This window comes from Artemia franciscana, chromosome 7 (genome assembly GCF_032884065.1).
Source record: "Artemia franciscana chromosome 7, ASM3288406v1, whole genome shotgun sequence".
NCBI classification, from domain to species: Eukaryota; Metazoa; Arthropoda; class Branchiopoda; order Anostraca; family Artemiidae; genus Artemia; species Artemia franciscana.
Genome location: NC_088869.1, coordinates 26,557,769 through 26,583,001, shown reverse-complemented (window position 1 = coordinate 26,583,001; position 25,233 = coordinate 26,557,769). Strand labels below are relative to the sequence as shown.

At 37.2% G+C, this 25,233-nt stretch overlaps 1 protein-coding gene across 1 annotated transcript in view; it reads right to left on the bottom strand.

Moving 5' to 3' along the window:
• Window positions 1-25,233, bottom strand: part of LOC136029080 (DNA replication licensing factor mcm5-A-like) — a 101,731-nt gene that overhangs the window by 57,891 nt on the left and 18,607 nt on the right. The gene's annotated exons all lie outside the window — the stretch shown is intronic.

The window sequence follows — 25,233 nt, the reverse complement described above, 5'->3', positions numbered from 1 at the left end:
TATTCACTAGGATATCCAAACCATCTGTTTAGTCGAACTGTTTATCTATCTATCTTCTCTTTAAATCTATGTTCTTCTTTGAGCATATTCCTCCATACATTGTTCACAAAAAGCCATATTAAAGGGTTGCCAAACGCAAAAATGGACTTAATTTTTGGTTTTCAAGTATTCCTACCTATGTGATATTCAAAAGCCAAATAATCTTCTTTCTAACGACGGACGAAATCCCTAAAACAGGATCCGAAAAAAAAATAATTGGAAAATAATTGTTATTCCTGAATAGTATAGGAGAGAACTTCCTTTGATTATACTTGCATTTTTGAACGGTCTCTTATCAGGTGATTTGTTGTTAATCACTCAACCTTGAAACGCAGCCTATAAAGGAAATTTGACTCGCGTTATAAAACTTAACAGGGGCTCCAGAATATCTTCATCGTCGTTGTTATAATTTAGTTCACACATCTGTAATTCCTATTTGTTATCAACCACGTGGGATTTGCAGAAGGACATCCGTAGTAGCAGCCAGTACTTGACTCGGTTGCCTTATAGCTACCCAAATAATAGGTGGTAAAGAATTAAGTGGTGGTTCTGGCCTCTCTCGCACCCAGGGCAAAATCTTAATTAGTTACCTCCCCCTTACCTCAGAAAAATTTTTAGTCCAGATTTTAACAAAATTTGAAAAAGAAAATTCATAAAAACAAAATTAATTTAATTTGGTGTACTTTCCAAACAGTTCGTGGTACTTACTTACCAACCGTAAGTAAGGTGCGACCCAGCTCAATAGTAACCAAAACTCTAAAAAACGGAATTTTGTTACCGATAAATACATCAAAAGAATCGGATTTTTATGTTGATTTTAAATATACAAGTTTCATCAAGTTTAGTCATACCCATCAAAAGTTATGAGTCTGAGAAATGGATTATTTTCAAAAGGGGAGGAATCGCCCCCTAAAAGTCATAGAATCTTAATGGCAATCATACCATCAGACTCAGCGCATCAGAGAACCCTGTTATAGAGGTTCAAGCTCCTATCTACAAAAATGTAAAATTTTACATTTTTTTGCCAGAAGAAAGTTCACGGATGTGTGTTTATTTGTTTTTTTTTCCTGGGGGTGGTCACATCAATCTATTGGTCATAGAATATCAGGATAAGGCTCATTCAAACAGAAAGTAAAAGTTTTAGGGCTATTTTAAAGTGACCAAAAATGGAGGGCAACTAGGCCCCCTCCCACACAACTTTTTTTCCTATGTCACCGAACCAAAATTTTGAGCCGTTTTGTTCAGCATAGTCGAAATATCTATAAACCATTTCTCCTAGGACTGCTTAATCCCCCACAGTCCCTGGGGGGAAGAGCTGTAAGTTATGAGCTTTGTCCAAGTTGCAAAATGCCAGTTATGAAATACAAAATTGTTTATTGGTAAGTATACAGACATTTTTAGGGAGATTTTTTTTCCGGTGGGGGGGGATTGGGCTACGTGGGAAGATCTTTTCATGGAGGAAATTTTCATGGGGGAAGAGAATTTCTATAAAAGGGTCGCTAGATTTCCCAGCATTATTTAAAACAACAATCAGAAAATTTTCAACTCGAAGTAATGAGTAACATTAAAACTGAAAAGCAACAGAAATTATTACGTATATGAGGGGGTTCTTTCTCTCGTCAATACCTCGTTCTTTACGCTAAAGTATTTTTAGTAATTTCAAAAGAGCTATTCATTCTAATTAAACGGCCTTTGTGATTCAGGAACTATTCTTAAAGAATTGGAACAAAATTCGAACATCACACCATCAGATTCAGCGTATCAGAGAATCCAACTCTAGAAGTTTCAAGTTTCTATCTACAAAAAGGTTTTCTTCTTTTTTCGTTTTTTTTTCCAAGGATGATCGTATCGACCCAGTGGTCCTAGAATGTTGCGAGAGAGCTCATTCTAACGGAAAAAGTAAAAGTTTTAGGGCTATTTTTAAGTGACCAAAAATTGGAGGGCACCCAGGCCTCCTCCCACGCTCTTTTTTCCCAAAGTCACCGGACCAGAATTTTGAGATAGCTATTTAGTTCAACATAGTCAAAAAACAAAGTAGTTATGTCTTTCGGGTCGACTTAATCTCCCAAAGTCCCCGAGGGAGGGGCTGTAAGTTACAAACTTTGACCATTGTTTACATATAGTAATGGTTATTGGTAAGTGTACATACTTTTTCAGGGGGACTTTTCTCGCTGAGGGGGGGGGGGGGGTATGTGGGGGGATCTTTCCATGGAGGAATTTACTATGAGGGACGAGAATTTCCATGAAGTGGACACAGGATTTTCTAGCAATATTAAAAAAAAAGAGAGAAAAAAAATTCAGCTGGAAGTAAGGAGCAGAATTAAAACATAAAACGAACAGAAATTATTATGTATATAAGGGGTTCCATATCCTCTACAATACCTCGCTCTTTACGCTAAAGTATTTTTAGTAATTTCAACTATTTATTCTACGACCTTTGTGATTCAGGGGTCATTCTTAAAGAATTGGGACAAAATTCAACCTTTAGTGTAAAGAGCGAGGTATTGACGAGGGGGAAACCCCCTCATATATGTGACAAAAATATACAAATATAGAAGTTCGTCACCTAAGTTAATTCGTAAGTTGCGTAAATTTATTACTAACAAAAACGTTAAAAAAAAAATAATAAAAAGGTCTAGTTGCCTTTTTAAGTAACCAAAAATTGGAGGGCAACTAGGCCTCCTCCCCCACCGCATTTTTATCAAGATCGTCCGAACAAACTAAGAGAAAGCTATTTAGCCAAAAAACAATAAAACGCAAATTTCGTTTTAATTATTCATGTGCACTGAGCCAAAATCAAAACATGCATTAATTCAAAAAATTTCAGAAATTAAATAGAAAAAAACAAGTTTTTTTACTGCAAGTAAGGAGCGACATTAAAACTTAAAATGAACAGAAATTATTCCGTATATGAAAGGGGCTGTCCCCTCCTCAACGCCTCGCTCTTTATGCTAAAGTTTTTTATTGTTTTAAAAAGTAGAACTGTGAAAAAGAGTCAAACTTTAGCAAAGAGCGGGGTATTGAGGAGGGGACAACCCCTTTGATATACGGAAAAATTTCTGTTCAAGTTGTAATGTCGCTCCTTAGTTGCAAATAAAAAAAAAACAAGTTTTTTTTTAACTGAAAGTAAGGAGCGACATTAAAACTTAAAACGAACAGAAAATACTCCGTGTATGAAAGGAACTGTTCCCTTCTCAACGTCCCGCTCTATACGCTAAAGTTTGACTCTTTCTCTCAATTCTACTTTATTAAACAGTAAAAAACTTTAGCGTAAAGAGCAGGGCGTTGAGAAGGGAACAGCCCCTTTCCTGAGGCATGATGCCTTTTGTTACTTAAAATGACACTAAATCTCCAAATATTCATTCTAACGAACTCTTTTATGGTCACATGATCACACGGTCAGATCATAAGGTTGGTCACGTGCGTGACTATACGTCTCTGGATTTTTATTTTAGAAATCTCAAATTTTGTAAATACTGGCTTTAGAGTTCTCATTCATACTGAATTTCATTAGCTAATTCCCATTAAGGGCACACTCCTTACTGGGGGGGGGGGTAAATACCATTTAAAGACCAACTTTAAAAATTACACATTTAAAATTAGCGTAAATAATAAGTTTTTGTTGACGAATATATTTTAAAGAAAATTTGATATTTTTGAGTTCCGGTTTATATCAAAGGGTCGCTCTTCACTTACACTTACAATAGTCCAAAATCATATAGCAATGTCTTTTGGGTGGACACAATCCCCCAGAGTATATGGGCAAGGGCTGTAAGTTGTGCCCCAGGGCATATAAGGTTTTTGGGGAACGGGTGATCGTATAAGCTTTGGATCGGATGGAGCTCATTTGATTGGAAGTCTCAAATTTTGGGGTCCTTTTTAAGAGACAATAATTAATGGAGGGCAAACAGCCCCCAATAAATTTATCCAAATAAAATTTTAAGAGATCTATTTTGGTCAGCCTTTTTGAAAATTCCAGTAGTTGTGTCTTTGGGGATGTCAACCTCCTTACAGTCCTCAGAACAAGGGCTATAAGCTAAGTAATTTGTTCAAGAAGACGAAGGGCATACAGGCAAACCTTTCAGAGACTGTTTTGAACTAAATCAAAACACATTATGTACATAAGAATTGTCAAACGGGTGTAACACTGGAATAACCGAGCATATAAAATTGGAAAATTCAGGAAATGATCAAAAAGGCAATATTTGCATGCTACCAATACTACTACAACTACCACGACTACTCCTATCATACCAATCTATCAAAAATAGTGATGGGAAATGGGAAATTTGAACTAAACCAAAGAGGCTATGTGCATACAAATTGGCAAAATACCGTGTCTCAAGAATTGATTTGGGTATTAAGTTGGAACTTTCAGAGAATAGTTAAAGGGGAAGATCATCTCGCCAAAAGGCAATATGTGCACACTACTGCAAATACTACTGCTACTGCTACATTTACTACTACCGCATTTACTACTATTACTACTACTGTGACTACTATTAGAACTGTGCCTAGGAGTATGAAGGTGAAATTTTCAATGGACTTTGAAGAGGAGGGGGAGAGATGAACTGCATCACAAAACGCCGTCTGTGTGCAGGTTGTCAAAAGGCTGTAAATAGCAATATCTTAAGTACAGTTCGGTGTGTGAAATTAAAACTAATAGGGCTTGTTGTGAGGGATGCTGAACTAACCAAACAAAAATATTTTCATCCTAATACTACTGCTTCTACTTATACTACTACTAAAGTCACTATTATTACTACTTCTATTGCTACTACTGCCACTAAAGCTTAGGGTAACATAATTAATTCTACTGCTAATACTACTTCTACTGCTGTTAAAGCGAAGGATATTAAGGTGAAAAATTTGATATGTATAGTAACTAAATGAAACTAAATTGAAAAACATCATGTCGGCACAGGTTGTCAAGCGGAGGCATCAGAAATGCTTCAAGAATGGGTGATAGTATTAAGATAAAACTTTCATCGTGTGTTGAAGGGGGATGCTGAAGAAACCAAAGATGCTATGCGCATACTGCCGCTAATGCTGCTACAACTATTGCTACTATACAGTCTAAGGGTTTTAAGGTGAATCTTTTAAGAAATATTTACGCAGATGCTGAACTAAATCAAAACAAACTCTGAGCATGTGGACTTTCAAAAAGGTGACACAGCAATATCTGAAGAACAAATAACATTATTAAGTTAGACCTTTAAAGGCAAATTTTGGAGGATTTTGAACTAACCCGAAGGCACTATGTGTATACTAGTAAAACTTTAAGGGAAAGTTTAGGAGTTTCAATTAGACGGAAAAACTGTGTACATGCAGGTTTTCAAAAGGGCGTATAAGCAACATAATAGGCTGCACCAATCTATAATAGCTAGAAATAATATTAAAGATTTCAAAGGAGATAATTCAATTCAAAATTAAAAGTTCTGGTGCCCTTTTAAGGAGTAAAGAGATTGGAGGGAGATCAGCCCTTCTCCCAATCCCATTCAGTTACCAAACGCATCCAGTTAAAATTTTGAGACAGCCGTTTTGTTCAGCATAGTAGAACTGTCCAAGAATTATGTCTTTAGGGATATTGGATGTCAACCCCCCACAATCGAGCAACTGAGCCATTATGCTTTAAAACTAAATGTTGCTTTAAACTAAATCAAAAGGCATTGTGCTTATGGTTCCCAAGAAGACACCTCAGCAATGTATCAAGAATGACTGGGAGCATTAAGTTAAACTTTTGAGGCTAATACTATTACTACTTCTGCTCTTACAATTTAAATAAATAAAAAGACTGCAAGTGTATTCAGGTTGTCAAAGAGCAGAGATAGAACCTTTTGGGAATAATTTTTTTTTTTCAGGTCAACTTCAGGAGTTACAAAATCAAATTAAAAGATGCTGTTTGGGTCAGGATTAAAAATTATTAAAAAAGTTTCTCCAACATATAAATAGCAACCAAAACTATGGATACTTAAAAAGATATAAAACATTATATCTTTTTTTCATGGAAAAGAATATGCCAATAAAAAGCGAACAGAGATTAATTTAAAAAACTTTTTCCATACAACAAGTTTTTCAAAGAAAAGTAAAGAGTTTGATTAAGCCAAAAATGAGCGGATATAAAGTCAAATAATCTCCAAGCGTAAACTACCACAAGTCACTACCAATAAATAAATGGAACTCAAAACGAACAGATATTACAATAAATAGCCGAGACAAACTCAAAACGAGCAAAAATTAACATTTGTACGGCTGATAACCCCCATGCCTTCTCAAGACCAGAACGTAATTTGCGCTTTACTGAAAACAAAACACGTTTTAAATGTGTTCACTGTTTTACTTTCATAAATAAAACAATCAAAACTTTATGGAATAAATGTCAGTAGATGTCAATTAAACCGACAATCCACGGTCATTCGTTTTTTTTGGAAAGTTTTTTTTAATTCATAAAATTAATATATATATAAAAATGTCTCACATGGACAGAATCAAAGGCACCCAGGGGAGGGGGGGTGGGTAATGCCAACAGAAAGATAAGACAATAAAATGTATATAAACAGGTAAATAAGAAATCCCAGTTGAACTTAGATAAAAATAGAGCTTCTGATAGCACATGCCTCCATTCGCCGCCTTAAAAACTTGCAGGCGTTTTACTAATCCGTGTATTATCTCGCAGCACCCATATCACATCGACTTAGTCCAAAAAAGTTCCCAGGATTGAATGTGATAAAACTCATTTTTACCCCCCCCCCATAACTTCTTCCTACGTTTATTCGAATAGCCATTAAGAGTTAGGAAGCTTGTGCATAAGATACATTTTTTGCCCCCCTATCTGATAAGATAAGATATTTATTTCAAAAAGATCACTATCACAAGCCCTCAAAGGACCGAATTCGGACTTCGAAGTATCGACTATGATGACCACCGGCTCTCCTCCATGCTAGTCGTTGCGCAATTAAGCATCATGGTACATAATTTACCAAGCTTCAACTGAGTCAACTTATTTAAATGAAGCTATAAAATAACTTTCTATATGATCTGTTTATTTTGTATGAACTAGTCCATCTTTAGGAAGAAATGTGCTACCGCATGGCATTACTATCTCTGAAAGTGAGAGGTTCAATAGGTAACTAAACAAATATTTTAAATTGATGTGCTATCTCAAAATTTTCAATCGATAGCTTTTTGGCCCTCTTTGGCACAAAATTGTTGCTTTGTGCCACAAAATGACAAAAAACGCATGCCACTTTTTTCGCGGCACAATCTTATTTGCAGCTTAAAAACAGCACTAGAATTTTTAATTCCCATTCGAATAAGTCTTCTCCCGATTTTCTAGACCATTGTTTTAATAAGATTACCCCTGAACAAAAATAAAATAACCCATGCGTGTGAACAATCTGCTCAGAAATAGTGCGAAATTCCGAATTTTGTAGACAAGGTTCAAAGACCACTTCAACAGGTTCTCTGATATGCTGAATCTGACGGTTTAATTTTCATGAAGACAACTAACCCTTTCAGAGGTTTTCGCCCTCTTTTTTTAAATTAGACATATTTTCTCAGGCTCGTAACTTTCGGTCGGCGACTTCGAATTTAATGAATTTTGCATATTTAGAATCACCATAAAACGTCCATTCTTTTGATGTTCATGATAACTTAAAACTCCTTCTTGGAGTTTTGGACACAATTAGCACGAGTCGCTTCTTGCTTACAGTTCGCTACCACAAACTATCTGGAAAGCCAAATACAGAGCTTCCCATTTTCTGAGGTGATATTCCCATTCAGTTGTGCATTCTTCCCCAAACACAAGTACAGTCCATGCAAATTGAACAGTCAATACATAGAGCGTAAAGTATTATTCGTTCTACATTTGTTTTACAATTAAAACCTCGTTTGCCCTTACAAGCTTATGGCCTTTCTTGGCAGGCGAATGGCGAATAGTGTTTGTTTTCTTTCCTTAATAAATGTATATCTCATCTCATAATTAAGAACAAATATTTCTCATTTTGACTGTGATATTAATGAACTGATAGATAGATGTGTGATTGCCATTTTGATTGAGAAAAAAGATCTAACCTCCAACTTTTATTTTCCTCAATTCAAAAGTCAATCGATGTGATATTGCACCGTATCAAATGAAATGAACAGGAAACAAAATGAAATTTAGTCGAAGATTAAAAACTACATCTGAAGTCATTTAGATTGTACAATTTTTTTTTTTGCATTTTTTTTCTATACGTCTTTTGGGAATTGCTCTGTCAAAGAAATGAAATTGAAAGTCACATCTAAAAGGTAATAAAATTACTTTCAAACAGAGTGAAACTTAATTAAAGCTACAAAAAAGCTTAAAAATCAAGTTATTCCTTTCTATTTCCTGATATGGTACATTCAGGCCGTGATTAAGTGAACTGATGGAACTCGAAAATCCCTTGTTAAATTGAAAGTTTATATTTAAAAAGAACTCAAGTATTCATTGGCGGAAGATGCCGCTTTTAATATCAGGCCATAGCTTCTTGAAGATGCTACAAAATGTTTGAAAGGATTTTGCTCTATTTCCTCTAATTGCTTAGAAATCTTAGAAAATATCTAGGTCGTTTTCACAAGTGTACTCTATGAAGGATATTGTTTTTATGATAGTACCGGAACAAAATCGGTACTATCATGAGCAGAAGACAATAGCCTGTAAGATGATTGGAACCATTTTTCGATGTATTTTCCTGTTTTCTAACAGTCCCATAGAAAATTTTCAGCTACCTGAAAATTTTACAAGTCGGTTGCCAGAAAGAATCGTTTCAGATCGCCGATAATACCCCCTAGAGACCAAAATGACAAGCTGGTATAATCAGCTGCTTGTTAATAGAGTGTGAAATTTTCATAAATTATTTCAATGCAATGAAAAAACCTAGAAATGAGAAATAGTCAGGAGCCTTCCGTAAAGTTGTGCACACAAAGCTGAAACCATGGGGAAAATCAAATCAAAGCGAGGTACGCAACTGCAAAACTGCGAAAAATTTGGGGATAGGCGAGTGGATAAAGAATCGAAAAGAGGCTAAGGCGGACTGTTGCATGGAAGTTGGAAAGAATGGACTGGTCAACCTCAAACGAGGCCACGACTACTTTTACCAAGTACAATGTCAGCTTGAATGTGCTCAGCTAGATACTTGCTTTTTCATGATTTTTACCCAGAAAGACTTCTACATTGAAAAGATAGACCGCCATCCAGGCTTTTGGACCGATAAGATTTTTCCCAAGCTAAAAGGATTCTTCATAGATACTTTGATCCCAGAGTTCCACGGGGGCTTCCAATACGAGAGCCGTACTTATAAGATTAATCGTCTAGTACCGGTAACAGGAAAATTCATTTTCCTTACATTCTATCCTTCTTTGTATTTACATACTTAATTGTATTGTCATTTGAAATAAAATACCTTTGTTTATATTGCTTGTCCTCCAACTTTATCAAACAGTTCGTGGTAACGAACTGTAGTAAAGAGCGACCCGGCTCAATAGTAACCAAAACTCTAAAATATGGAATTTTGATACCAATAGCTACATCAAAAGAATTGCATTTTAATGCTGATTTTAAATATATACGCTTCATCAAGTTTAGTCTTACCCATCAAAAGTTACGAGCCTGAGAAAATTTGCTTTATTTTAGAAAATAGGGGGAAACAACCCCTAAAAGTCATAGAACCCTAATGTACAAGTTTCAAGCTCCTATCTACCAAAATGTGGAATTTTGTATTTTTTGTCAGAAGGCAGATCACAGATGCGCCTTTATTTGTTTTTTTTTTCAGGGTGATAGAATCGACCCAGTGGTCCTAGAATGTTGCAAAAGGGCTCATTCTAACGGAAATGAAAATTTCTAGTGCCCTTTTTAAGTGACCAAAAAAATCGGAGGGCACCTAGGCCCCCGTCCCACGCTAATTATTTTCCCAAAGTAACCGGATCAAAATTCTGAGATAGCCATTTTATTCAGCGTAGTCGAAAATCCTTATAACTATGTCTTTTGGGACGACTTACTCCCCCACAGTCCACGTGGGAGGGGCTACAAGTTACAAACACTGACCAGTGCTTACATATAGTAATGATTATTGGGAAGTGTACAGACGTTTTCAGGGGTGTTTTCATTTGGTTGGGGGCAGTGGTTGAGAAGAGAGGGATATGCTGGGGGAGTTTTTCATGGAGGAATTTGTCATGGGGGAAGAAAATTTCCATGAAGGGAGCGCAGGATTTTCTAGCATTATTTAAAAAAACATTGAAAAAATATATATGACAAAGTTTTTTTTTCAACTGAAAGTAAGGAGCAGCATTAAAACTTAAAAGGAACAGAAATTATTACGCATATGAGGGACTCACCTCCTCCTAATACCTCACTCTTTACGCTAAAGTATTTTTAGAAATTTCAACTATTTATTCTACGGCTTTTGTGATTCAGGGGTCATTCTTGAGAAATCGGGACAAAATTTAAGCTTTAGCGTGAAGAGCGAGGTACTGACGAGGGGGTGAACCCCCTCATATATGTAATAAAAATATCAGAATACAGAAGTTCCTTACGTAAGCTAATTTGTAAGTTACGTATATCTTTAACTAATAAAATTTATTTTTACTAATAATTTTACTAATAAAAAAATTCGTAAAAAATTAAAAGTTCTAGTTGCCTTTTTAGGTAACCAAATAATCGGAGGGTAACTAGACCTCCTTCCCCGCTCCTTTTTTCTCAAAATCATTCGATCAAAACTATGAGAAAGCCATTTAGCCAAAAAAAAAAAAAAAAAAAAAAAAAAAAATGCAAATTTTGTTTTAATTATTCATCTGCGGAGAGCATAAATCAAAACATGCATTGATTAAAAAACGTTCAGAAATTAAATTAAATAAAAACAAGTGTTTTTTAACTTAAAGTAAGGAGTGACATTAAAACATGAAACGAACTGAAATTACTTCACATATGAAAGGGGCTGCTTCCTCATCAACGCCCCGCTCTTCACGCTAAAGTCTGACTCTTTGTCTTAACTCTATTTTTTAAAACAGTAAAAACTTAAGCGTAAAGAGCGGGGCGTTCACGAGGAAGCAGTCCCTTTCATAAAAGAAGTAATTTCTGTTTGTTTTAAGTTTTAATGTCACTCCTTACTTTCAGTCAATTTTTTTTTTTAATTTAATTTGTAAGAAACCTTTGGTTTTCTAAGAATCCTCGAAGAAAGCTTTCAACTAAGTTCGGTGTTTAGTTTCGAATTAATCAACTGAGGTATTTTAAATAACCTATCCCTAGGAAAAAAAGTGGAAAAACAATAAATTTTAAAATGCACTCTATGCATCCCGTCACAGTTGCATATACATGGGCATTTTGTACTTGAGAATGATAGTGCTCTTTTGCTCATTAACTCTTCTCCCGTCGGTAACCAAGCTTTGCAAGACGCAGCCAAATATATTACTATTTCTCGGCTGAAGCATCTCACCAAAGGAAGCTGTCTATCAAAACCTTTCACAAGACTTGATAATTGGTGCTATTTGAAGTTTTGACAACCAACGGTCTCTAGAGAATTAAAAGACAGAAGGCTAACCTAACTTCAATTTTGAAGCTCGATGTTTTCAAGTTCACTTAATCACGGCCTTCAAAGAAAAAGCTCTAGAAGTGAAATGGGAAAATAAGCAAATAGATATATATATATATATATATATATATATATATATATATATATATATATATATATATATATATATATATATATATATATATATATATACTACTAGCAACTCATGGCAGCACCATGCCGCCTGAGGCCAACACAGCTACGCACGCTCTTCCTCCATCTTAATCTTTTCAAAGCCTCCCTCTTCACACCTAACAGGACGCTCCCATTTACCTTAATTTTATTTACATACTTCCACCCCAACCATGGACGACCTGTTTTCCGTTTATCCCTAGACGGTGGGCCAGAAATGAAAATCTTTGGTAATCTGTCATCCTTCGTCTGCAGAAGGTGCCCTAGTCATATCAACCTTTCTCTCATTATCAAACAGTTCGTGGTAACGAACTGTTCGACGAGCAACGTGGAAACGAGCAACCCGGCACAATAGTAACCAAAACTCTAAAAAACAGAATTTCGATACCGATAGTTACATCAAAAGAAATCGTATTTTTATGCTAATTTTAAATATACAAGTTTCATCAAGTTTAGTCTTACCCATCAAAGATTACGAGCCTGAAAAATTTGCCTTATTTTAGAAAATAGGGGGAAACACCCCCTAAAAGTCATAGAATCTTAACGAAAATCACACTATCAGATTCAGCGTATCAGAGAGCCCTGCTGTAGAAGTTTCAAGCTCTTATCTACAAAAATGCGGAAATTTGTATTTTTTCCCCGAAGAAAGATCACGAATGCGTGTTTGTTTGTTTTTGCTTTTTTTCCCAGGGGTGATAGTATCGACCCAGTGGTCCTAAAATGCCACGAGAGGGCTCATTATCACGGAAATAAAAATTCTAGCGCCCTTTTTAAGTTGCCGAAAAATTGGAGGGCACCAAGTTCCCCTCCCACGCTAAATCTTTTCCCAAAGTCACCGGATCAAAATTTTTAGATAGCCATTTTGTTCAGCATAGTCGAAAGACCTAATAACTATGTCTTTGGTGACAACTTAATACCACACAGTCAACGGGGGAGGGGCTGCAAGTTACAAACTAATTCGTTACGTATATAAGGGCGTTCGTTTCCTCCTCAATACCTTGCTCTTTACGCTAAAGTATTTTTAGTAATTTCAACTATTTATTCTACGGCCTTTGTGATTCAGGGGCCATTCTTAAAGAATTGGGAAAAAATTTAAGCTTTAGTGTAAAGAGCGAGGTATTGACGAGGTGGCGAACACCCTCATACACGTAATAAAAATATACAAATATAGAAATTCGTTAAGTTAGTTACCTATACTTATTACTAATAAAAACGTTCGTAAAAAAATAAAAAGTTCTAGTTGCCTTTCTAAGTAACCAAAAATTGGAGGGCCTTCTCCCCCACCCTTTTTTTCAAAATCGTCCAATCAAAACTATGAGAAATCCATTTATCCAAAAAAATTAATGTGCAAATTTCGTTTTAATTATTCATGTGCCGTGAGCCAAAATAAAGAAAATACATTAATTCAAAAACATTAATGCATATTTTGATATTAAATAAAAAATAACAAGTTTTCTTAACAGCAAGTAAGGAGTGACATTAAAACTTAAGACGAACAGAAATTATTCCGTATTTGACAGGGGTTGTCCCCTCCTCAACGCCCCGCTCTTTACACTAAAGTTTTTTATTGTTTAAAGTAGAGTTGTGGGAAAGAGTCAAACTTTAGCGTAAAGAGCGGGATGTTGAGGAGGGGAAAACCCGTTTCATATACAGAATAATTTTTGTTGGTTTTAAGTTTTAATGTCGCTCTTTACTTGCAGTTAAAAAAAAAACTTGTTTTTTTTATTTAATAGCACTAGAAAGCGGGATTGAACCACACTTTTCTTAGAGCCAACTGTTTGAAATACAGTCAGTCAGCCGGATGCCCAAAATAATCCGTATGTAATTTCTATGGAAAACATATAGCATGTCTTCCGCCGTCTCTCGGAGTACCCATGCTTCAGAACAATATTTGACCCCTGTCATCACTGTAGCTTCCAATATTTAAATCTTAGTTCGTACACTTTTCTTCCTATTCTTCCAATTTTTTTTTTCAACTGTGAAAAAACACGTCAAAATAAAAGATCTAAAGCCAAACTGGCCAGCTATGATAATAAAAAACAAAATAAAAAAAAAAATAAAAAAAACTGTATACACATAAAAACACAGATATGAATATAAATACGACAAACGAATTTATGGCCAGTAACTGAAAACGAAGAGAAAATAAAAATGAAACGAAAATTTCGTATTCAGTAAATGAAAACGAAGAGAAAAAAATCAAACGAATATTTCGCCCGTATACAACAAGGCGTCTTCAGTGTAGAAAAAAAAGACAAATTAGAAACTAAAACTAAAAAAGTTTTTGTGCCAAAGAGGGCCAAAAAGCTATCGATTGAAAATTTTGAGATAGCAAATCAATTTAAAATAGTCGAAAATTTACCTATTGCGTATCCCACTTTCAGAGATAGTAATATCATGCGGTGACACATTTGTTCCTAAAGATGGGCGTGTTAATAATAAATAAATAGATAATATAGAAATTTATTTTATAGCTTCATTTGAATAATTTGATTCAGTCGAAGCATGATAAATTATGTACGATGATGCATAATTGCGCATCAGTTAGCATGGAGGAGGGCCGGTGGGTCTTCATGTAGATAGGGGGGGGGGCCTGAAGCCTCAATTTTATGTCCAAGTTTCCTAACTCTTAATGGCTTTTCAAACGAACATAGGAAGAGGTTGTGGATGGGGTTGGTTATATATGAGTTTCTCACCTTCATTCCTGGGAAATTTTTTGGACTAAGTCGGTGTGATACGAGTGCTTCTGGGTAATAAGTTTACTCACATTACATAAAGATATTATGTGTAATACAAAAGATTGCATCCGTATGCTTGCCGGCACAATTGGTGTGAAGGTAGGGGGTGTCATGAATACCACCGGAAAGTTTATAAGGAAGCGGGTGGGGGCATGTGCTATCAGAAGCTCTGTCTTTATCAAAGTCGTTTCTGTTTCTATACATTTTTATTTCTTTTTTTTTCTTAGCATTGCCCCCCTACCCTGAGCGCCTTTGATAGTGTCCATGTGGGATATGCTTATATATATAAGCGTCTATTTCAAAACAGTGTAAATGGTGACCCTATATTTCAATTTGATATTTTATACCCCTTATCCGAGTAAGTAATTTGTGGGGTGATACCTTTTCAGGGATGATAGTCATTCCCAGACTGTTGCTGTAAGAATATTAAACTTGAATGTAAAGAATGGGGCTGAAGGAGAGAGTAGTAGCCGCCCTTAGAGTTTTAGGACAAAAAGTTCGCAGCAGCAAAGTGTAAGTGAAGAGAGACCTTTCGATATAAAACCGAACCTAAAAAAACAGAATTTTGTTTAAGATATATGCAACAACTAAAATTTATTATTTACACTGATTTCATATACGTATTAAATAAAAAGAACAACAAGTTTTTTCAAATGAAAGTAAGGAGCAACATTGAAACTTAAAACGAACAGAAATTATTACGTATATGAGGGGGTGCTTAAAATAAGCACCGGCCGGGACTTAAAATAAGAGCTCTGAGACACGAGGTCCTTCTAAATATCAAAGTTCATTAAAATCCAATCACCCATTCGTAAGTAAAAAATACCTAATTTTTTCTAATTTTTCCTCTCCCTTCAGCCCCCTCCCCCGATGGTCGAATCGGGGAAAACGTCTTTATCAAATCAGTTTGTGCAGGTCTCTTACACGCCTACCAATTTTCATCGTCCTAGCACGTCCAGAAGCACCAAACTCGCTAAAGCACTCCCCTTCCAACTCCCCCCAAAGTCACCAGATCTGGTCGGGATTAAAGTAAGAGCTCTGAGACATGAGTTCCTTCTAAATATCAAATTTCATTAAGATCCGGTCAGCCGTTCTTAAGTTAGCACGTCCCGTCCTAGCACGTCCGGAAGGACAAAACTCGCCAAAGTACTGGACCCCCCTAACTCCCCCAAAGAAAGCAGATCCAGTCCGGTTACATCAATCACGTATCTACGACATTTGCTTATTCTACCCGCTACGTTTCATCCCGATCTCTCCACTCTAAGCGTGTTCCAAGATTTCCTGTTTCCCCCTTCAATATCCCCAATGTCACCAGATCTGGTTGGGATTAAAGTAAGAACTCTGAGACATGAGTTCCTTCTAAATATCAAATTTCATTAAGATCCGGTAACCCGTTCTTAAGTTAAAAATACCTCAATTTTCTAGTTTTTCTAAATTAACCCCCCCCCAACTCCTCCAAAGAGATTGGATCTGTTCCAATTATGCCAATCACCTATCTAGAACTTGTGCTTATTCTTCCAATCAAGTTTCATCCCGATCTCTCCACTCTAAGCGTTTTCCAAGATTTCCGGCTTCCAAGATTTCTGTTTCCCCCCTCCAGCCCCCTATGTCCTCGGATCCAATTCGAATTGAAAATGGAGCGTCTGAGACACAAAATATTCCTATATATCAAGTTTAATTAAGATCCGATTACCCATTCGTAAGATAAAGATACCTCAATTTCATCCTGATCTCTCCACTCTAAGCCCTTTCCAAGATTTCCAGTTCCCCCGCCCCAAATCCCCCATGGACACAGGATTCGGTCGGGATTTCAAATGAGAGATATGAGTTACGAGGTTCTTCTAAATATGGAATTTCATTAAGATCCAATTAGTCCTTCGTAAGTTAAAAATACCTCATTTTTTCTAATTCTTCCTAGTTAACCCTCCCCCCCAACTCCCCAAAGAGAGCGGATCCGTTCCGGTTATGTCAGTCACGTATCTTGGACTTGTGTTTTTCTTCCCACCAAGTTTCATCCTGATCTCTCCACTTTAACCTTTTCCAAGATTTCCGGTTCCCCCCACTCCAACTCCACCCAATGACACTGGATCCGGTCGGGATTTAAAACAAGAGATCTGAGTTACAAGGTTCTTCTAAATATGAAATTTCATTAAGATCCGATCACTCCTTCGGAAGTCAAAAATATCTCATTTTTTCTAATTTTCTAAATTAACCCCCCCCCCCGAACTCCCCCAAAGAGAGCGCATCCGTTCCGGTTATATCAATCACGTATCTAGGACTTGTTCTTGTTTTTCCCACCAAGTTTCTTCCCGATCCCTCCACTCCAAGCGTTTTCTAAGATTTTAGGTTTCCCCCTCCATCTCCCCCCAATGTCACCGGTTCCGGTCGAGATTTAAAATAACAGCTCTGAGACACGATATCCTTCTAAATATCAAATTCCGTTAAGATCTGATCACCCATTCGTAAGTCAAAAATACCTCATTTTTTCGAATTTTTCTGAATTAACCGTCCCCCATTCCCCCCCCCCCAGATGGTCGAATCAGGGAAACGTCTGGTCTATTCTGTTCCTTGATACGCCTGCCAAATTTCATCATCCTAGCTTATCTGGAAGTGCCTAAACTAGCAAAACCGGGACAGAGAGACGGACAGACCGACAGAATTTGCAATCGCTATATGTCACTTGGTTAATCCCAAGTGCCATAAAAATATGAAATTTTGTCATATGGCAAACCGGAAGATCTTCGTATAGATGGTGTGCCCGAAGCCTCGAAAACTGTATTTTTATGCCCACGTTTTCTCACTCTTAGTGGAAATCAAAATAACCATGAAAAGAGGTCGTGGGAGGAGGAAGGAGTGGTTAAAAATCATTTTTTCGCCTTAATTACTTGGGAATATTTTTGGACTAGGCCGGTGATATGGATGCTGCGAGTTAATAGCCTTCCACGGATTATATAACATTTTTTGTGTGGAATATAAAAGATTACATCCATATGCTTGCCGGTACAAAAGGTGGGGTGGGTCATGAGTACCGCTGGAAGGTTATACAAAGGAGAGTGGGGGCAAGTGCTATCAGAAGCTCTATTTTTATGGAAGTTTAAATGGTAATATTTTCTATTATCTTATGTATATGCATTGCCCCCCTTCTTTCTTCTTTCATATTTTGTCAATAGTGGCTTCTTCCTTCTGTCTTGTTTCTTCCTACAGGCATTACACCCCAGCACCCTTGATGGTATCATGTTGGAAATTATTATTTAACAGCATTTATTTTAATCAGGGATGATTATTATTCTCGAACTGTTACTGTATGAATATTAAATTTGAATGTAAAAACAGGGTTAAAGGAGGGAGTAGTAGTCTCCCTTACATTGAAGATAATTTTGGGTCAAACAGATCGCAGTAACAAAGTGTAAGTGAAGAGCGACCCTTCAATATAAACCGAAATTAAATAAAAAGAACATTTTATTTAAAATATATGCAATAACAAAACTTATAATTTAAATAATTGTAAATGTTTAAATCTATGAATTTTAAAGTTGCTCTTTAAATGGTATTTACCCCCCCCCCCCCAGTAAGGAGTGTGTCCATAACGGGAATTATCAAATGAAATTCAATGTGACTGAGAACTCTAAAGCGATTATTTAAAAAAATGTGAGATTTCTATTTTTTTTTCTTCCAGAGACGTACGGTCATGCATGTGACAATCCTGACGACCTGACGATGTGATCATTTGACCATAAATATGTTCGTTAGAATGAATATTTGGAGATTTAGTGAATTTTTAAGCAAAAAAAGAGATTATGCGTCAGGGAAGTGCAACATTTTAGCATTTTGGCCCAAACATGGCCAAAATACTAGAAAGGATTCTAGCTAAAATTCTGAAAACTTCTGAAAGGATATTTGTATAGACACCTATTCTCAGACCGTAACAGTGCATAGTATACCATTTCAACGGTTCATGTATGGATAAATATAAGATGAAGCTTGCAGTATGTGTACTGAGGGAGACGATAGCACATTTTGGAGGGTTATGCTTCATTTTGAAAAGTAAATACATTATAAGAGCTATTTTTCTTAAAACATTCTTCTGCAAAAGTTGAACTTTAAATTAAATCTTTGTGTTTGGGGTTTAGGATCTAATCTATTGTTTCTACCCATCTCTGTTCGTGATTTCAGCTGAGTTTATCAATCGGTTTTTTGCACTTGGGATTGCGGTAGAGAAATGGTATCAGATGTGCCCCTTAAACTTCAAAAGTTCTCTCATTGCTAAAGAAATTAGAGTTTTTCCTTTGCTCTTTTCCAAGTGAAAACGTTAGAAACTTGGCCTACGGCAAAAAAGTCAACTTTTTCATCTAAGGCAGATATATTTTTTTTCGACGGCAGTCGATAGCTCTTAATGAGCTGATCAAAGCTTATTTCATTCATTTTTTGGTAGAAAAATTCCTTCATGAGATAAATCACCTTGAAATTTAAAGGGGTTGATAACTTCAGTAGTAAGATACACACTGAAACCAAAAATAGGCCGATACCAATTGTGAGACATATAGGGGAGTTTTAAGCAACAGTCGGCTGTTAGCTCATAATCATCTTCGGCAATGAGGGGTTCGCAACTTTTGCTAGCTGGCTTACCTATTATTTGTTTCCGGTGTATTTGATGGTAAGACCAATTTGGTTCCAGTTGTAAGACATGTAGGGAACTTTTAAGTGATAATCGGTTGTTAGGCTACAATCATATTCAGCGATGAGGGGGTTTGCAACTTTTGCTAGTTGCAATGATGGGTTTACAACTTTTGCGAGTTGGCGTACCTCATATTTATTTTAAGGTCCTTACAGATTAACAACTTCAGCGTTTAATCGAAGCGACGAAACAAAACCAAAGTGTTGTTCTCGCAACACTTTGCTCGGCGAAGCCGAACAAAGGTTGCCGCAACACCTCACGTTGCCCATGCAACGTAGATCTAGTTATTGCTTCTAATTCAAAATCCTACGAACTACCAAACTAATAGACTTCATATTTGAGTCCGCTCATATGTGAACCTTGCGAACGGAATCTAGCTTTACTAAAAAATGCAATAGGCACCCAGAATGCTTGTGACCGTATCTTTTTCCCCATTTCTATGTACTATCAAGGGGTTCAATTAATTAAAATGCACGGAGAGAGATGGGGAGGGGTCAAAATGCCAGTTTCAAAATCTAAAGAGGATTGGCAATTTTGTGAATTCTTTATTTTTATTTTAAAAACGCAAAAAGGTTTTTATGACATTTTGGACCCCAAAACAACAATTTTGGCCCAAAAGACCCTAATCAAGCAAAAAACCCCAGAGGATCTATCAGTTTAGTAGTATTAGAAATTATTCGTTATCTCATTTGAATGTGCATTTGAGACTTCATTCATTTATAAATGAATGAATCATTTATAATGAATGCGTGTGGCAGTACTGCCACACGCCACAGTTATTTTTATAAAACAAAGTGAATTTAGATTCAAAGTTTAATGCCGCCAATTAGTACATCTATAACGTTTACTAAAGCTTAGTCATATATACTCTGAACGATTTTCAGTTCTCACTGCCTTAAAAGGATTAAGAGAACTTGAAAGAGGAAAGCCAGGCAAACAAGGAATCAATTTAATTATAGGGGAGACCCACAACAGAAACGTTTTTAAAGAATAAAATCTCGCATACAAGAGATAATGTCAAACCAAGAAACATTAAGAGTAAAAAAGTTCTGCTATTGCTTAGTTTATGGTTCTTCTCTATGTTGTCTATTTTATCCTTTAAAATAGAGGCTAAGCAAATTTTTCATTAATATTCCCTTCCTCACTAGTCTATCCCCTTCAACTCACTCGATTTTTACTATTGCGTTAAAAATAGAGATACCGAGCCACTAAAAGGGTTGAACACTTCTAGATTAAACGAATTACAGTTCCTGTACGGAGCACCTCCAATTCTTTTTTGAATTGATGGACTATTACCATCTTGTAATAGCAAAAAAAAACTTTTATAATTACGACGAAAAAAAATAAAATATTTGCAAAAGGAGTTAATTCATAAACAAAAATACGACAAAACTACAACTTGTATGATTAGTTACATCAGAAGAAAATTCGTTATTCTCTCAAAAGAGAGCTACTTTCAAATTCAGAGCAACAACGCTGACAATGGATGATACTCATATTAACCCTCGGACAAGCATAAAAAAACCTTGAAAATGGAACACTGATTTTCTTTTTCTAATTTAAAGAAGAAATGGGTAATTATTAGGGGAAAAGGCTCATTGACAAGATATGGAAAGGATGGCGATTTTTACGGGAACCGAGAATAATATAGACAAGAGCAAACAATTGGATGCTGCCAACTTTTCAAATACTCCAGAAATCATAGTTATATACAGGTCATAGGCTTAGGGAGCAGACTTCTCAAGATGGGTGAAAGAGGAGGAGAAACAATTAAAATAATGTATTTTCATAATGAAACAGGATGTCATGCGTCATAACATATTTCCGGGGAGGGGAGGCACCAACATAGTCGAGGAATCCCTCCTATGGAAGAAGAGGCATTTATACTAACAGCACCACTAGGGAAGTCAAATAACAAAGCATTTTTCCCCTAAACATTTTCAAGTTTTAAAAATTTTTCTAAAATTTATCAAGTTTTAACGTAATTCTTTTTTAGGATTAATCAGGTTCTGAAGCAAAATATGAACACCTAGAACACGCCCCTGCTGATTCTAGGTGGGAGTCAAAGGTCAAGCTAAGCCTGTATATCTCCATGGCGGTGATGGTAGTTACAGGCAATGAGGCTCGATCTTCCGCCCCTGGGCAGCAGAGGAAATCCGGCAGCGCACCTCAAAGCGGTGGAAGGGTGTAAACACCACTGAGCTCCACGCCGAGCGATTTGGTGGCCAACGCGCTCCGGGTGACCCGCAAGACTGGGGACCTTGCGGTCAACTCTATTCCCAAGAAACATTTATGGATCTGAGACGTAGAAGAAAAGTTGTAACAACTACGACGTCCCCGGCAAGCGACGCGGCCCCCGTATTGGCGCGGGTGTCGAGAAGTAAACTAGCCAACCATACTACGGCGTTCCCGGCAGGCGACGCAACTTTGAATATGGCGGCGAAGTCGAAAAATCCTTTCAACGCCATAAATCTAGGAAAACCTACTACAGTCATTAAACAGGCAAAATCCAGAATAAATGTTGGATGCTGGAATGTAAGATCCGCTAAACAAGAAGCCACACAAGCTTTTCTTGTCCATGAGATGGAGAAGTACAACATAGACATACTTTGCATATCCGAGACCAGAATCTCCGGTTCTGGCTCTATAGTTATAACGGCTCCTGAAACACTACATCAGTTCCACTTTGTCTATTCCGGAGTAGAAGATAATTCAGGACTCCACGGAGTTGGTTTCATCATGAACCAAAGAACCAGAAACGCTCTCCTACACTTAAGGTGTTTGAGCATATTTGTCTACGAAGAATTCTCAGAGTACAGCTACGTGACCGTATCTCCAACGTGAATATGAATATACGTCGAATGTGCAATATTCAGAGAGATGTTGTGCTCACTATTAAAGAACGCCGTTTGAAATGGTTGGGCCATGTATTACGGAAACCGCCAGAGTACCTGCCTCGCCAAATACTTCTAGTTGAGCCTATTAGCTACTGGAAGAAACGCCAAGGAGGACAGAGGAAGAACTGGTGGAACCTGGCCAAGTCAGACCTTGAACCAATCGGGGGTTTCAGAAAATTCGGTCACAGATGGTCAACACAATGGCTCGCCTTTGCAGAGCAGCTGGCACAAGATCGATCAACATGGTCCAAGAAGGTCTCTAAGATCATCGATGCCGGGCGAGGTGGAAGCGCCTGATTCCCGCCACAAGTACAAGTAGTAAAGTACATATTTTCTTTCAAATTAACATGTGCTTTGATAATATAACATTACTAGTAATTAGCTCTGGAAGTTGTTTTTGTTTTTTCTTTTGAAATCCGACATGTCAAATCACCAACTAAACCGTCACTTTTATTTTATTTATCATTTTTTTTTTAATAAGGCTGAATAAATAGATAACACCCAATATTAGAAGGAGTAAGATTAATAGTTAATTATTATGAAAGCAATAGAACAAAGGTGAAAATAAACAATTTTCAAAAACAATTAACTGTCCAAGATAGAGCATTATGTACAAGAAAGAGCGTATACGCTTGTCATTTTTTTCTGTGGAATAACAAACAAGAGCTAAGAGCTCATATGGCACTTGTGACGAGGCAAGAAGAGTTAAGAGCCAAGAGATCATATGGTACGAGCTCTAACAAAATTCTATGAATCAATATTGATTTAAAAGGAAAATAAGAGGCTTAATGCCGGTCAGGATTTAAAATAAGAGCTCTGAATCACGATGTCCTTCTGAATATCAAAATTCATTAAGATTGGATCACCCACTCGCAAGTTATAAATACCTAATTTTTTCTAATTTTTCTCTCCCTTTAGCCCCCCAGATGGTCGAATCTGGGAAAACGACTTTATCAAGTCAATTTGTGCAGGTCCCTGACACGCCAACCGATCTTCATCGTCCTAGCACGTCCAGAAGCACCTGACTCGCCAAATCACTGAGCCCCTGCCCCCAACTCTCCCAAAGAGAGCGAATCCAGTACGGTTACGTCAATAACGTATCAAGGACATTTGCTTATTCTATCCACCAAGCTTCATCCCGATTCCTCCACTCCAAGTGTTTTCCAAGATTTCCCCCTCGAACTCCCCCCAATGTCAAAGATCTGGTCGGGATTTGAAATAATAGCTCTGAGACATGAATTCCTTCTAAATATCAAATTTCATTAAGATCCGATTACCTATTCGTAAGATAAAAATATCCCAATTTTCCCGTTTTCCAAGAATTCCGGTTTCCCCCTCCAACTCCCCCCAATGTTACAGGATCTAGTCGGGATTCAAAATTAGAGCTTTTAAGCACAAGATCCTTCTAAATATCAAATTTCATTAAGATATGGTCACCCTTTCGTAAGTTACAAATATACCTCAATTTTCAAAATTACCCCCCCCCCCCAACTCCACCAAAGAGAGAAGATCCGGTCTGGTTAGGTCAGGCACGTATCTTAGACAGGTTTTTATTCTTCCCATCCAGTTTCATTATGATCTCAACGCAAGTATTTTCTAAGATTTCCAGTCCCCCCATCTCCCCCCCCCCCAATTACGCTGGATCCGGTTGAGATTTAAAATAAGAGATCTGAGTTACGAGGTCCTTCTAAATATGAAGTTTCATGAAGATCCGATCACTATTTCGTAAGTTAAAAATAAGTCATTTTTTCTAATTTTTCAGAATTACCCCCCCCCCCCCCCAATAGAACAGATCCGTTTCAATTATGTAAATCACGATCTAAGACTTCTGCTTATTTTTCCCACCAAGTTTCATCCCGATCCCTCCAATCTAAGCGTTATCCATGATTTTAGGTTCCCCCACCCCAAACTCCCCCAATGTCACCAGATCCGGTCGGGATTTAAAATAAGAGCTTTGAGACACGATATCCTTCTAAATATCAAATTTCATTGAGATCTGATCACCCGTTCGTAAGTTAAAAATACCTCATTTTTCTAATTTTTCAGAATTACCCCCCCCCCCCAACTCCTCCAAAGAGAGCTGATCCGTTCCAGTTATGTCAATCATGTATCTCGGACTTGTGCTTATTTTCCCCACCAAGTTTCATCCCGATCCCTCCACTCTACGTGTTTTTCAAGTCTTAGGTTTCCCCCTCCCAACTCCTCCCCCCAATGTCACCAGATCCGGTCAGGATTTAAAGTAAGAGCTCTGAGAAACGATATCCTCCTAAATATCAAATTTCATTGAGATCCGATCACCCGTTCGTAAGTTAAAAATACCGCATTTTTTCTAATTTTTCAGAATTAACCCCCCCCCCCCCCCAACTCCTCCAAAGAGAGCTGATCGGTTCCAGTTATGTCAATCATGTATCTCGGACTTGTGCTTATTTTCCCCACCAATTTTCATCCCGATCCCTCCACTCTACGTGTTTTTCAAGTCTTAGGTTTCCCCCTCCCAACTCCTCCCCCCAATGTCACCAGATCGGGTCAGGATTTAAAGTAAGAGCTGTGAGAAACGATATCCTCCTAAATATCAAATTTCATTGAGATCCGATCACCCGTTCGTAAGTTAAAAATACCGCATTTTTTCTAATTTTTCAGAATTAACCCCCCCCCCCCCTAACTACCCCAAAGAGAGCGGATCCGTTCCGGTTATGTCAATCATGTATCTAGGACTTGTGCTTATTTTTCCCACTAAGTTACATCCCGATCCCTCCACTCTAAGCGTTTTCCAAGATTTTAGGTTTCCCCCTCCCAACTCCCCCCCCCCCCAATATCACCAGATCCGACCGAGATTTAAAATGACAGCTCTGAGACACAGTGGTCAAATCGGGAAAACGACTATTTTTAATTTAATCTGGTCCGGTCCCTGATACGCCTGCCAAATTTCATTGTCCCAGCTTACCTGGAAGTGCCTAAAGTAGCAAAACCGGGACCGACAGAATTTGCGATTGCTATATGTCACTTGGTTAATACCAAGTGCCATATAAATAGTCAATTTAATTGCTGTAATTGGTAAAATTAGGATAGTTGCAATTGTTAGATCTCAGTTCCTGATAGGAAAACGATTATAAAGCTTGAAAAAAGATAAGTGTCGCCAAGCGCTAGATGGCATTGATGGGTTT